This window comes from Macaca fascicularis, chromosome 8, assembly GCF_037993035.2.
Source record: "Macaca fascicularis isolate 582-1 chromosome 8, T2T-MFA8v1.1".
Taxonomy (NCBI): domain Eukaryota; kingdom Metazoa; phylum Chordata; class Mammalia; order Primates; family Cercopithecidae; genus Macaca; species Macaca fascicularis.
The window spans coordinates 64562859-64575650 of NC_088382.1; the positions used below are offsets into that span (position 1 = coordinate 64562859).

At 39.7% G+C, this 12792-nt stretch overlaps 1 protein-coding gene across 4 annotated transcripts in view; it reads left to right on the forward strand.

The window, feature by feature from the left end:
* RP1 (RP1 axonemal microtubule associated) overlaps positions 1-12792 on the forward strand; it is a 322165-nt gene that overhangs the window by 38555 nt on the left and 270818 nt on the right. For 2 of the 4 annotated variants that reach the window (XM_073998827.1, XM_015454863.4), the window contains exon 1: positions 9072-9108. The exons of the other annotated variants lie outside the window; for them this stretch is intronic. The gene's annotated coding sequence lies outside the window, so the exon portion shown is untranslated. Of the gene's footprint in view, positions 1-9071; positions 9109-12792 lie in introns of those variants that run through there. 4 annotated transcript variants of the gene reach the window in all.

Here is a 12792-nt window from a genome sequence, read left to right on the forward strand (position 1 = left end):
CTTTCACTGGAGCATTTTAAATCTGCTCTTGCTGGTGTTTTTGGGTCACTGACTTCTCTAGCACCTAGTTTGGGATATATGGGACAAAAAGAAAACCCAGAGAACACACTGCTGTATCATTCCTTGAGTTTTGTGATTCGTAGCCTTTCTGCTTTCTTGTCTGTATCTTTCAGTGTATTTGCTTTATATATAATGTCCGGGGTTTTTGGTTGTACTTAGAGGAATAGGGAAACGTGTTCTCCTCAATTTCGGTCTGGACTGTTAATTCTCTGCAACTAATCTGACCATTTCATTTTGCCATTCTGCTTTACAATGTAGGAGTATTGACTTACATGACCTACAAGTAATTTACATAAAGACAAGAAAAGGCAAATAATGGGGTTCATTAAAGATACCTCTTCACTACTGAAAATTAAGCTTTGAAGTCCTATCATAAGAATGCATGCTAAATAAAAAGGAAACCTAAAGTATTTTCAACATGTGGATATGTAATTTTTTTGAAAGAAGTGATATTACCAAAGACTTGCATAAGAATGTTCATAGAAGTATTATCTGAAAGAGCCCCCAACTGGAAATAACCTAAATATTATTCAAATGGTGAATGAGTAAGTAAAATACAATAAAATATTTGAAAATAATAAGGAATAAAGTACCAATATATGCTACCATATGGATGAATCTCTAAAACACTATGCTAAGTGAAAGAAGCCAGCCATAAAAGACCACATGTTGCATGACTCCATTTATATGAAATGTTCAAAACAGGCAAATCCATAAAGACAGAAAGTAGATTCCTGGTTGCCTAGGGCTGGTGTGGGGGTGGTGGGATAGGTACAGTTTCTTTCTTTCTTTCTGAGGTGTTCTAAACTTAGATCATTGTAATCTTGGAACAACTCTGAATATTCTACAAACCACTGAATCATCCTTTTTTTTTTTTTTTTTTTTTTTTTTGAGACGAAGTCTCACTCTGTTGCCCAGGCTGGAGTGCAGTGGCACAATCTAGGTTCACTGCAACCTCTGCCTCCCGAGCTCAAGAGTGAATCATCCACTTTAAATGGGTTAATTTTATGGCATGGAAATCATATATCAACAAAGCAGTTTTAAAAACGACATGGTCATGATGGAATGTTCAATGTACGGAAGCATATAGGGGCCCTCTCTACCCTCTGTTTTCAGTCAAGGCAGTTATTTGTTCCTGACTAACCAAATGACTTGGCTGAAAGAACAGCATGAGATGGTTTTGCACATATACTGACTATGAAAAAAAAGTTGGCTTACATATGTTTGTTCAACATAAGAAAAGAAGAGAGGAATCTACTGAAAATTAGAGAATTCCTAGGTGATGGATGATATGTGCAGCAAAGCACCATGGCACACATTTACCTATAACAAACATGTACATGCTGCACATGTATCTCTGAACTTAAAAGTTGAAGCAAAAAAAAAGAAAATTAGAGAGAAAGTCTTAAATATATTTGCTATCCTAATGACAATAGTCTGTGTATACTCAAATCTTTGCTTGTTCTCTCTTCTTTTCAAATATATATTCCACACTACAATCTTCTGGTTAGTAAAGTGTATTTGGGCTGAGTTTGCCTTCCCTCTACCTCTAAGCACCATGAAGACGGGGGCTGGGACTGTCTTATCTGTAGTCACATGGACAGGATCTGACAGTGGATAGAGATCAGGTTCTTTGGTTTTGGAGGACTTTATGTTGCAGATAGGTATGCTAAGGCATGAGGAAAGTCCAGTAGATGGGGCTTGGGATACCCAGGTTCAGGAGGGCTGTGTACAGGCAGTAAGCTATGATGGATAGATGTCAGGGAAAATCAAAGTGTAGACCAGGAAATGGTCCCATTGCATCAGATCATAGCAGATCAATGCTGGGTAGCAAGAGCCAGGAGAGAACAGTCTCCTGGCCAGCCTGCATTGGGTGCTGCTTGGTGTCATTTTACATTTGTGTGGAAGGCCAAGGCAGGAGGATTGCTTGAGCCTAGGAGTTCGAGACCAGTCAGGGAAACAGAGTGAGACCCAGTCTCAAAAAAAAAAAAAAAAAAAAAAAAAAAAAAAAAAAAAAAAATTAGCTGAGTGTGGTGGTACATTCCTGCAGTCCCAGCTATTCAGGAGGTTTAGGCTGGAGCATCACTTGAGCCTGGGAGGTAGAGGCTGCAATGAGCCATGATTGTCTCTGGACTCCAGCCTGGGCGACAGAGCAACACTTTGTCTTAAAAATAAAAACAAAACAAAACAAAACAAAAAAACAAAAATGAAAAACAGCAAAAAAGAGAAAACATCATAAAACAAAATACACTTATGGTTGCCAACCTACAGCAGGTTCTCAGTGCTCCCCGCAAGCCTACTATACCACCTCTTCCAGTCTCCCTTTCATTCCACTGGGTGACTATTTCACAGCTTCACCTGTCTCATTAGATTCATAACACCTCCTCCCCCTCACTCACACCCTCAGTGGATGACCTCACATCCCAGGTCGCTGAGACGGAGAAGCAGTCAGAAGGGAAGGTCACCTCCACCAGTGTCACTGCCTGTCTTTCTGCTACTGGGGATGACCTTCTCTTTAATCTTTGCTGAGACATACACCTCTGTTGTGCATTATATCCCATCTCCCCGTTAGGCACTCAAGAATGTGGCTCCAAGAATTCTCCCCGTTCCTACCCACAGCATTAAATCTTCTCTTATCATTCCTATCAGCATACACACATACTACAACTCAAACTGTATCTGATTTTAAATACAGAACAACACAAAGAAAACTAGCAAAAAATTTGTCTCCACATGCTGACTCCAATTCCTCTCCTAGTTTTCTTTGGCCCCTATGCCCAGTGAGGATTTTATCCATACTGTTCCACCAAAAAAGGTTTTGAGGTTACAGATAAACTTCACATTGCTAAAGCCCATGCTTACTTCTCAGCCCTCCTCTTACTTGATGTATAAGTACCATTTGACACAGCTCATCACTACCTCCTTTTGAAACACTTCTTTCCTTTGGCTTCCAGAATGCTACTCTGTTGATGCACCTTTTCCTCATAAACTCCTTTGTTGGAGTTTGCTGATGGTTCCTCACCATCTCTGTGGCTGTTATCTTTGGACTCTCTTGGGATCTGATCTTGAACCAATTCTCTTCTCTATTTACACTCACTTCTTAGAAGTTCTCATCCAGATTCATCCAAGTTTTAAGCACCATCAGTATATCAATGAATCACATATTTATACCTTTAGCTTGAACCTTTAGTATAATGCCTTTAGTATACTTAGAACCTTCAGTATACTGCCTACTTGATATTTCTATTTGGATGTCTAATATGCTTTTCAAGATGATATTCACTATCACCTCCCACTCTCTTGACTGGTACTTTTGAAGTCCTCTCCATCCAAATAATTAGCAACTCCATTCTTCCAGATGCACTGGACAAAAATCTTAGTCTTCCTTGACAGTTTTATTGCTCTTATTCCCCACAACCAATCCATATCCAATCCATAACTAAGACATCTGCAAATGCTGTCACCTCCACAGCAGTTATCTTGGTCTGAGTAATCTAGTGCCTTTTAGTTTTAACTTGAAGGACTCCCTGTAACGTTTCTTGCGGGGCAGGTCTGCTGGTAATAAAATTCTTGAGTTTTTATCCATCAAGGAATGTCTTAATTTCTCCCTCATTTTTAAAAGACAGTTTTGCCAGATATAGAAGTGTTGGCTGGCAGTTTATTTTCCCTTCAGTGCTTTGAATATATCATACTGTGCCTTCTGGCCTGCAAGGTTTCTGATGAGAAACTGGCTAATAATCATATTGAAGATCCCTTGTATCTGATGAATTGCTTCCCTTTTGATGCTTTAATGTATTTCAGGGCAGGGCTCTTTTAGTTCATCCTACATGTAGTTCATTGAATTTTTGAATTTGTAGATTCATGTCTTTCATCCAACTTGGGAAAATTTTGGCATTATTTCTTCAAAGATTGCTGCCCTTTTCTCTTCTCCTTCTGGAACTCCCATAATGTGTATGTTGCTCTAGTTGATGATATCCCCAGGTTCTTCAAATTCTGTTCACCTTAATAGTTTTCTTTCTGGTCATCAAATTCAAAACTTTCAATTGTCCTATTTTCAAGTTATGCTGATTCTTTTGCCTGCTCAAACCTGCTTTTGAACTGCTCTTGTGAATTTTTCATGTCTGTTTTGTACTTTTCTGCTCCAGAATTTCTTTTTGGTTCCTTTCCGTATTTCCTATCTCTAATAATATTCTCATTTTGTTCATACATCTCTTTTTGTTCCTGTTTTTGTTCATGTATTCCTTTAGTTCTTTGAGCATCTTTAAGATAGTTGTTTTATAGTCTTTGTCTAGTAATTCTGCCATCTGGCTTCCTCAGGGACATTTTCTGTTATTTTGTTCCTTTTAATGGGATATACTTTCCTCTTTTTTAATGTGTGCGCATTGTGACTTTTTTTGTTTAAAACTCTATTTGAATCAAATAATTTGGTAACTCTGGAAATTTAATTATCTCCCTTTTCCATGGTTTGTTGGTTTGTTTCCTCCCTCCCTCCCTCCCTTTCATTCATTCATTCTTTCTTTTTAAAATTTATTTGTATGGTTTCTCTTTGCCAAGGATCAGCCTACAGTAGAAGCTTATGGTCTTCAGGTCTTTTCTGAGTATATGTTTTTCCCTGGCATATGAGATGACTTTCTAGATTCCCCTGTATATATAGTTGCTTTTGAATATCTCATCTTTAAGTGCCTAGTTCCCAAAAGGGGGAAGATTATTTAAAAAGAAGAAGAAAGTCCCAGGTGTCATATCTTTAAATCCCCTGGAAGCCACTTCTGCTACTGAGAGTTGCAACAATGCCTACCTCTGTATGCACCTTTGTAATCAGAAGCAGACATCAGCAGCCAGAACACAGAAATTTAGTATTTGGAGAAGGGGGTTCTTATTTCTCACTCTGAAACCTGCAAGCTGCAGCAGGAATACAGGCTGCTGTCCCCACAGCTGCCTGCCATGGGGCTGGGGGATGAGGAATGAGTAGTCACTATAGCACTAATGGCTGAAATAAACAGAAATTAATTACAATTTACCAGCGAAGCCTTCCTCTGGAAGCTGCAAGCATTCATATATACTTCAGAGTTCCAAAATATTAATTTCAGTTTCTGCTAGTACAATTTTTGTCCAAGTGGGGAGATGAATTCCTGGCACTTCCTACTCTGCCATCTTCCCTTGGATTTACCTGTATTTTTAACATCATTGCCAAAGTAATCCTTTGAAGTGTGAGATCATTATTTCTCTTCTCAAAATCCTTCTTTGGTTTCTCATCTTACTTAAAGTTAAAGCCAAAGTATTTACCAAGGGCTACAGACCCTGTATAATTTGGTGCCCTGCTATTTTAGCCACACTGGTCTTCTTATGTTTCTCAAATACTTCAAATACTTCCCACAAACCTTTGCACTTATTCTCTCTTCCAGGAGCACGCTTCTGTCAAATATCTGAACACCATTTCCCCTGACTACTTTTAGATTTCTTCTCACATGTCACTTCTCAGGGAGGTCCTCCCTGTCCTCTACCACTGCCACTCCTACTTTACCTCACTTTTCTCCACAGCATTTTGTATGATCTAACATACTGTAGATTTGCTTATTTTTTTTATAGTTTGTCTCTACAGGATAATGTGACCCCACGAAGATAAGGAATTTTTCTGTCATGTTTGTTGCTATGTGTGTCTAATACACAGTGAGTATGCATTAATTATCTGTTGAACAAATGAACAAATGAGTAAAGAAGGAAGGCTGTGTAAAAGACTCCACATCTAAAGGGAGGTGCCAATTCCACATTCCAGGAGATCTGTAATATGGGGAATGGATTTTTAAGGTAGAGATCACTTAGGTTCAATATCCAATAATTTAACTTCATCAGGATGGACCATACACAGAATTCTATGTGGCTTGGATGACAAAGGATGAAGGCCATATTCCATACCAGCTATACAAAATTATTATGCTTACTGATATAGTCTGATCTCTGTCCTGGGTTCCTTGGGCCTGCCTGAAAAGGTAAATTCTAGCAGTTGCAATGAGATAGCATTCTTCAGGCATATATATCTCTACAACAATTCTGTACTAAGGCAGGAAGAGGATCATTCCTTTAATAGGTATTTATTGAGTGCCCAATATATATAAGGTATTGAGCTGTTTCTGGAAATTCAGAGATGATAAAGAAGTTACTCTTCTGGTGCTTCATGCATCAGTTGTTTGTGCAGTATGAAATGTACTAGAGAGTATATTTATACAGATAGATAAAGGGTCACATTGGAGGGTACTTACTTCATTCAGCATGTTGATGTAGTGGGAAGGCAGGGGTTCAAGAAAGGTTTCTGAGATGAACTGAGTATTGCAGGAAGGGATAGAAATGTATGGCAATGAAAGGCAGGGTGTTAGGGTTATGAGGAGGCATTCCAAGTAAGATAAACAATATATGCAAAAATCCAGAGCCACATTTAAAAAATTTCAAATAATCCAAACTACAGAGTAAGACATATAGATCAAAATGAAATTGGAAAAGTAAGCTGAAGTCAGATCACAATTTGTGTGGCATGCTAGGGCATGAAGTCATTTTACTAAATGCTGTGAGGACCATGGAAGTGTGTTAAAAGAAGATAAACATGGCAAAAATAATAATTTCCATTTATTGAACACTTGTTATGACATCCAGGCACTGTGTCAAACACATGATATATATTCTCTTACTTAACCTTCACAATGAGCCTATAAAGCAGGTATTTTTCTACATTTTATGGCCAGGGAAGTAGACAGAGGAATTAAGTACATGGCTGCAGATTCACATAGCAAAGTGGAAGAGGCAGGATTTGAACTGAGGTCTGACTCAGTGGTATGCTGAGAATGTATGCTTAACACCACTCCTGTCATCTGGCCACTCTAACAGCGGTGACCAGACAGAACGTAACAGAGCTCAGACATGACATACAGGTAGTCTCAGAGGCCATGGCAATTGAAGGCATTCTCAGGGAAGAAGCCTGATATGAACTCTGCCAATGAGGCTTTTGGCATTCCTTAGACTCACTAATCAAAGGTGAGCCAGGGCCAGAAGCATCAGCGTCAGCTTATTAGAAATGCAGACTCTCAGACCCTACCCCAGGCCTACTGAGTCAACCACTGCAGCAAGATCCCAGGAAATTCATGTGCACCTTCAAGCCTGGGAAGCCATGGTTTAGATACACATTGACATGTGCCAGAGACAAGTGATACCAGGGAGAGGGTATGGTGGCTCAATCGGATAACAGGGGTACCTGTTCTCTGTCCTCAACTGGAATTGTGGGAGTGGAACGTATACTATGGGAGATGCTCAGAAAAGGAGAGCCCATTTTGTGCTGTCTTATATGTAAGAAATGTTACCTTTCCTAAAAGTGCCCCAAAAGAATCCCTTTAATTGAAATTATTTCCATGTCAAAATAGAACTGATCAATGTGAATTGTTTATCAGACATAGATTATAGAATTAAAGATAAAATCAAGAGAAATGCTGCATTAGTCGTTAGCTATTTAAGGGCAGATCACATCTGACCCCAAACTTTTTGAATTTGTACTTCAATGTAGAGCTGGTAATGATACAATTCATGCCTATTGCTACACTGTAAACACAAATTTACTTACTGATTTAATAGCCATGTCTTTATGTAGACAGTGATAATTATAAATGGAGGTTTGTATCAAAGCTAGACACTACTGTTTCTCTTATCTACACCTCACTCTTTCTCTTTCTCCCCATCCCTCCACTCCTCTCTCCATTTCTCTCTTGTAGGTGACCTGTAACAAAGTCAGTATTTATGAGGCAAAGTGTGTAGTTTCATGATCTTTCTCCTTTTGTGATTGGCGTGGAGACAACATTGTGGTGCACATGCTTGAACCTGGTCCTGTTTCCTCAGAGGACCCCTTACCTTGTTTTTGTTGTTCAGAACTGAGGCAGGAAGCCCAGTAGGAAACCCGATTAGGTGAAGCATCTTCAAGTCCGATTAGACCATAGGTAGTCATTAGAAGGATCAGGTGCCATCTGGGGACTTTATGTGTGACAAAGGCCTGAAACATGTTCAAACCCCAGTATGAGTAAGCGAAGCAGTGGAAGCATGCTGGGTATGCAGAAGCATAAAATCATAGCATTTCATCGTGTGCCGCTTCTGCTGTTTGTCCTGTGTTATATTGAGTCACCAAATTGTGTACACTCACAGTCATTTCAGAATTACATTAATGAGGTAATAAGCAAGAGTATCTAAATAAAACAAAAGGCCTAGTTCTTTCTTTTTAAATGATTACCAGGAACAGGTACTGACTTAGAAACTTATCAGAATGAGAAAATGTCAAACAATTTCATTTTTAGCTGCACAGTAACAACTTTCTCCCGTTAACATAAATAAATGACGGTTAAACGTTGTCTGGGAGAGAAGTGCTTGTGTTTTGGTGAAGTATTTTTTCTGGAGGATAACACTAGGCAAGAAAGAAAGAAGGGAAACCTTCATGAGGAAGATTTCAGAACTGCAGAGCATGCTAGGAACTATTTTGTTTCTGGCTGTGGTCTCCTTAGGGTGAGCTCTGTCTGGTGATTAGCATCACTGTGGATTAAATTAATTGGCTGTACTCAATCCCTTGCTGGACATACTGAGAATAAATCCAAAGACATTAGTTTCTTTGCACGAAATGAGGTTACATATCCAGTGACATTTATTTGAGCTATTTAAACAACTTAAACATCTTTTTCTTTTTTTTTTTCTTTTTTTTTTTTTTTGAGACGGAGTCTCACTCTGTCGCCCAGGCTGGAGTGCAGTGGCCGGATCTCAGCTCACTGCAAGCTCCGCCTCCCGGGTTCACGCCATTCTCCGGCCTCAGCCTCCCGAGTAGCTGGGACTACAGGCGCCCGCCACCTCGCCCGGATAGTTTTTTGTATTTCTTAATAGAGACGGGGTTTCACCGTGTTAGCCAGGATGGTCTCGATCTCCTGACCTCGTGATCCGCCCGTCTCGGCCTCCCAAAGTGCTGGGATTACAGGCTTGAGCCACCGCGCCCAGCCCTTTTTCTTTTCTTAATAAGGGAAGTTCCAAGTTCTGGTAAGTACAAAACTATTTGAAATCTTTCTTTTGAAAATATTCTATGTTTTGCTAGTTGTATTTTGTTTTCCATGTTATACCTAGATTATAGATCTGTGTTCTGTCTTTAACTGTTAGAAAAAGAATAAATGTGATTAACAATTATCTTTTACCTAAATATGCCAGCAACCTTCACAATATGCTGATATTGAGGGAGAATGGAACTTCAGTATCAGGAAATCAAGTGATTCTAGTTTATTCAAATGAGTAATGGTTACTTTGTTTCTGACAATAAAAGCATTATATACTTCTTATAGACATCTGGGCAATACATTAAAGAAAAAGGCAGCTGCTTGTAATTCAACAATGCTGTGACTACCACAGTGAATAACTGGTGATTTTCCTTTTTGAATCTCCTGTCTCAACTCTACCCCATAGGCTTATGAAAATCTGAAACAAACTAATTTTTCTTGCAACATCAAGTCTCTGAATTGCTAAAAGAATGAACATTCTGTACATTCTGTATTTCTCAGTTTTCCATTATTTCTAATTCATTATTTGTGACTTGTCTGAATTCACACTATGTGGTAGAAAATTAAACTTAAAATATAATTAGTGAAATGACGCATGTAAATCTGTCATATTTTGTCAAGTGAGTGGGAGAGTGAAGACATGGCCCTCTTGGTAGAGGCCAACTATTTAGTTCTGAGCAGCACAGCTGTAAATGATTGATTTAAGTGGGGTTTGATTAAAACTAATGATGCCACAGATAAGCCTAGCCACAGTTGAGCCTAAGTGTGTTAAAAAATCTGCTTAATATTAAAGAGCAATGAAAGTGTGCATGATAGCTCCATTGTCTAATTTTAGGCAATAAACAGGCTCTGCAGAGAAGAAGAGAGGATATTGTTAGCAAGCTGTCATGTCATTAGAAGTGGATTTTAAGGCAAAGAGATTTTGTAAACCAGCTTCCTTGCTACACATAGGGAAGTCACTGGTGAGGAAACTGGAGGGCCTCAAGATTCTACAGTTACCTCTTTCCACCTCCACTTCTTCAGCCTAAACTTCTGGGAGAATTAAACCATTTTATGCTGCTCAGTTTGTTTGTTCCCAAGGTAGCCCTTAAGTATATTGCTGCCTTATTCCAAATTTAGAGGGCATAAGATAAAACTTATTATCGAAAATGTATGTAAAGATACATTGACAAATTTCTATGCAAATTCTGATTCTTTTTTTTTTTTTTTTGAGATGGAGTCTCGCTTTGTCACCCAGGCTGAAGTGCAGTGGCGTGATCTCGGCTCACTGCAAGCTCCGCCTCCTGGGTTCACACCATTCTCCTGCCTCAGCCTCCCAAGTAGCTGGGACTAAAGGTGCCCGTCACCACGCCTGGCTAATTTTTTTTTTTTTTTTTTTTTTTTTTTTTTTTTAGTAGAGATGGGGTTTCACTGTGTTAGCCAGGATGGTCTCAATCTCCTGACCTCGTGATCTGCCTGCCTCGGCCTCCCAAAGTGCTGGGATTACAGGCGTGAGCCACTGCACCCAGTCTCTGATTAGTTTTTAAAACTGATTAAGAATGGAGCACAGCTAACATAGGAGAACTCAAAAAAGTTATGGAGGGCTGGTAGCTCTGTTTCACAAAAGTGGGCACTCTATTGTCAAGACTTAATGACCACATTGCTAGTCTTGCTCATGTGCACCAGGTAAATGCGGTACCACCTCTGCCTTCTTCCTGTAGGGCATCTCTACCACTTTTTGCCTCTGGCATCTCAACTTTACACAGGCTTTCCTCTGGAAATTGCCCTCTCTTCTCACTCCTACCGCCAATCCCTCAGGCTGTATTAGACATCCCTCCTTAGTATTCTCTTGGTACCACAATTCTTCCTCTTCTTCAGTTGAGCTATTGAGTTACTCTGTGAACTTCCCATGGACTCTGTAGGAAATGCACATTATTAAGACAGGGCAAAGGCTGATTCACTTTCTTCAGAAATACTTGGTTTGCACCCTCTTTCCAAATGATGACGTCGTACACTCAATGAACACAAATCTCTTTTTTCAATGATAATACCTAATCTTTATCATGTTCTGGGTTTTACACACAAGGCCCTCCTTATCATAGGCTCTTAAGACTCACCTACAAGGATGCAGAATCTCAACTCTCTACCTAAAAGTTCCCCCAGTGACTTCTAGGAGTTCCCAGAGATTCTCTCACACACTATGAAGATCATGCGAACTTGTATTTTTGTTTTGTTTTCACTACAGCATCCCCAACAAGGTGCCTGGCAACCACCGTGTTGGATGTACCTTCTCTACAAATGCTCCTCCACTGCTGGGGACCTGGCATCTTCCCAGGTCATGGTACCTTCAGCACCTGCCCTTCATGCACTGGGCTCAAAACCAATGCTCAGGGCTGGGTAGCAGTGGGATGTGGACAATGGGAGCTGCCTCTTTGCTCCTATGGTACTTATCTTCCATGTTTTCCCTCCCGGCCCCAGCACAAAATCTCCTTTGTCTTTGGCCAAAACCGACATTAGCATATTGGCTCACACAGATGTGTTCCCAAAGTGGTCACCAGGTTAATAGCTCTCCAAATAGTGAGATTCAGGCATTTAAAAGGTGACATTAAGAGCCTCATGATGCACCTACACCAAGAAAAATATCATTTTCCAAAATTAGGTGAAAAATGTGGCTCAAATATTATTCATGTACAATATTTTCAAATAAACATATAAGTAAACCAACCTAAAATGTAATTGGAGGGAAAGAGTTCTAAAGTCTTTTATTTATTTATTTATTTATTTATTTATTTATTTATTGAAATGGAGTCTCGCTGTGTTATCCAGGCCTGGGTGCAGTGGTACGATCTCAGCTCACTGCAACCTCCGCCTCCCGGGTTCAAGCGATTCTCCTGCCTCTGCCTCCCGAGTAGAGTAGCTGGGACTACAAGCGCACACCACCACGCCCGGCTAATTTTTGTATTTTTAGTAGAGACGAGGTTTCACCATGTTGGCCAGGCTGGTCTCAAACTCCTGATCTCAGGTGATCTACCCGCCTTGGCCTCCCAAAGTGCTGGGATTACACGCGTGAGCCACCACACCTGGCCTAAAGTCTTATTTAAATACCGAAGGAACTCATCCTTCTTATAGTTGCTGAGGCCATGGCGATTAAGCAGCCTGCTCAAGGTCAGACCACAGTTGACCAGATGAGGATGAGAAGAGGTTGCAGTTTTGCTGACTCCACTGCAAAGCTGGATTCCCCAGCTCCTGATGCACATGTCTGCTACAGCTGCTTTTTTTGTCTTAAGTATTATAATTACTTTAAACCTCTGAGGAAGAAAGAAGGGAAGACATCTAATTTCTAGGCTGATCTTCAAATGTTTTTTTCTAAGTTACATTTAAATAAGATTTGTAAATCAGATTGGAGATATATGAAGAATCTTGGATAACAGCTTGCAAACATTTAAGTGGATGATTTGGGCCGGATTTATAGCTGATTTACAATGATAAACATTCCTTTTTCCATCTCTGTATTACCAATCACATTAATTTTGTTCAATTTGTCTTCAAGGCTGCAGGACTTTCTTACTGTGTCAAAAGACACTAATAATTAAAATAATTTCAAACAATAGAAAACAGCCACAAATGAAAACAAGGCCAGAACCAGATAAATACTTCCAAATGCTGCTCATTTGTCAATCAAACTCCAGTTTCA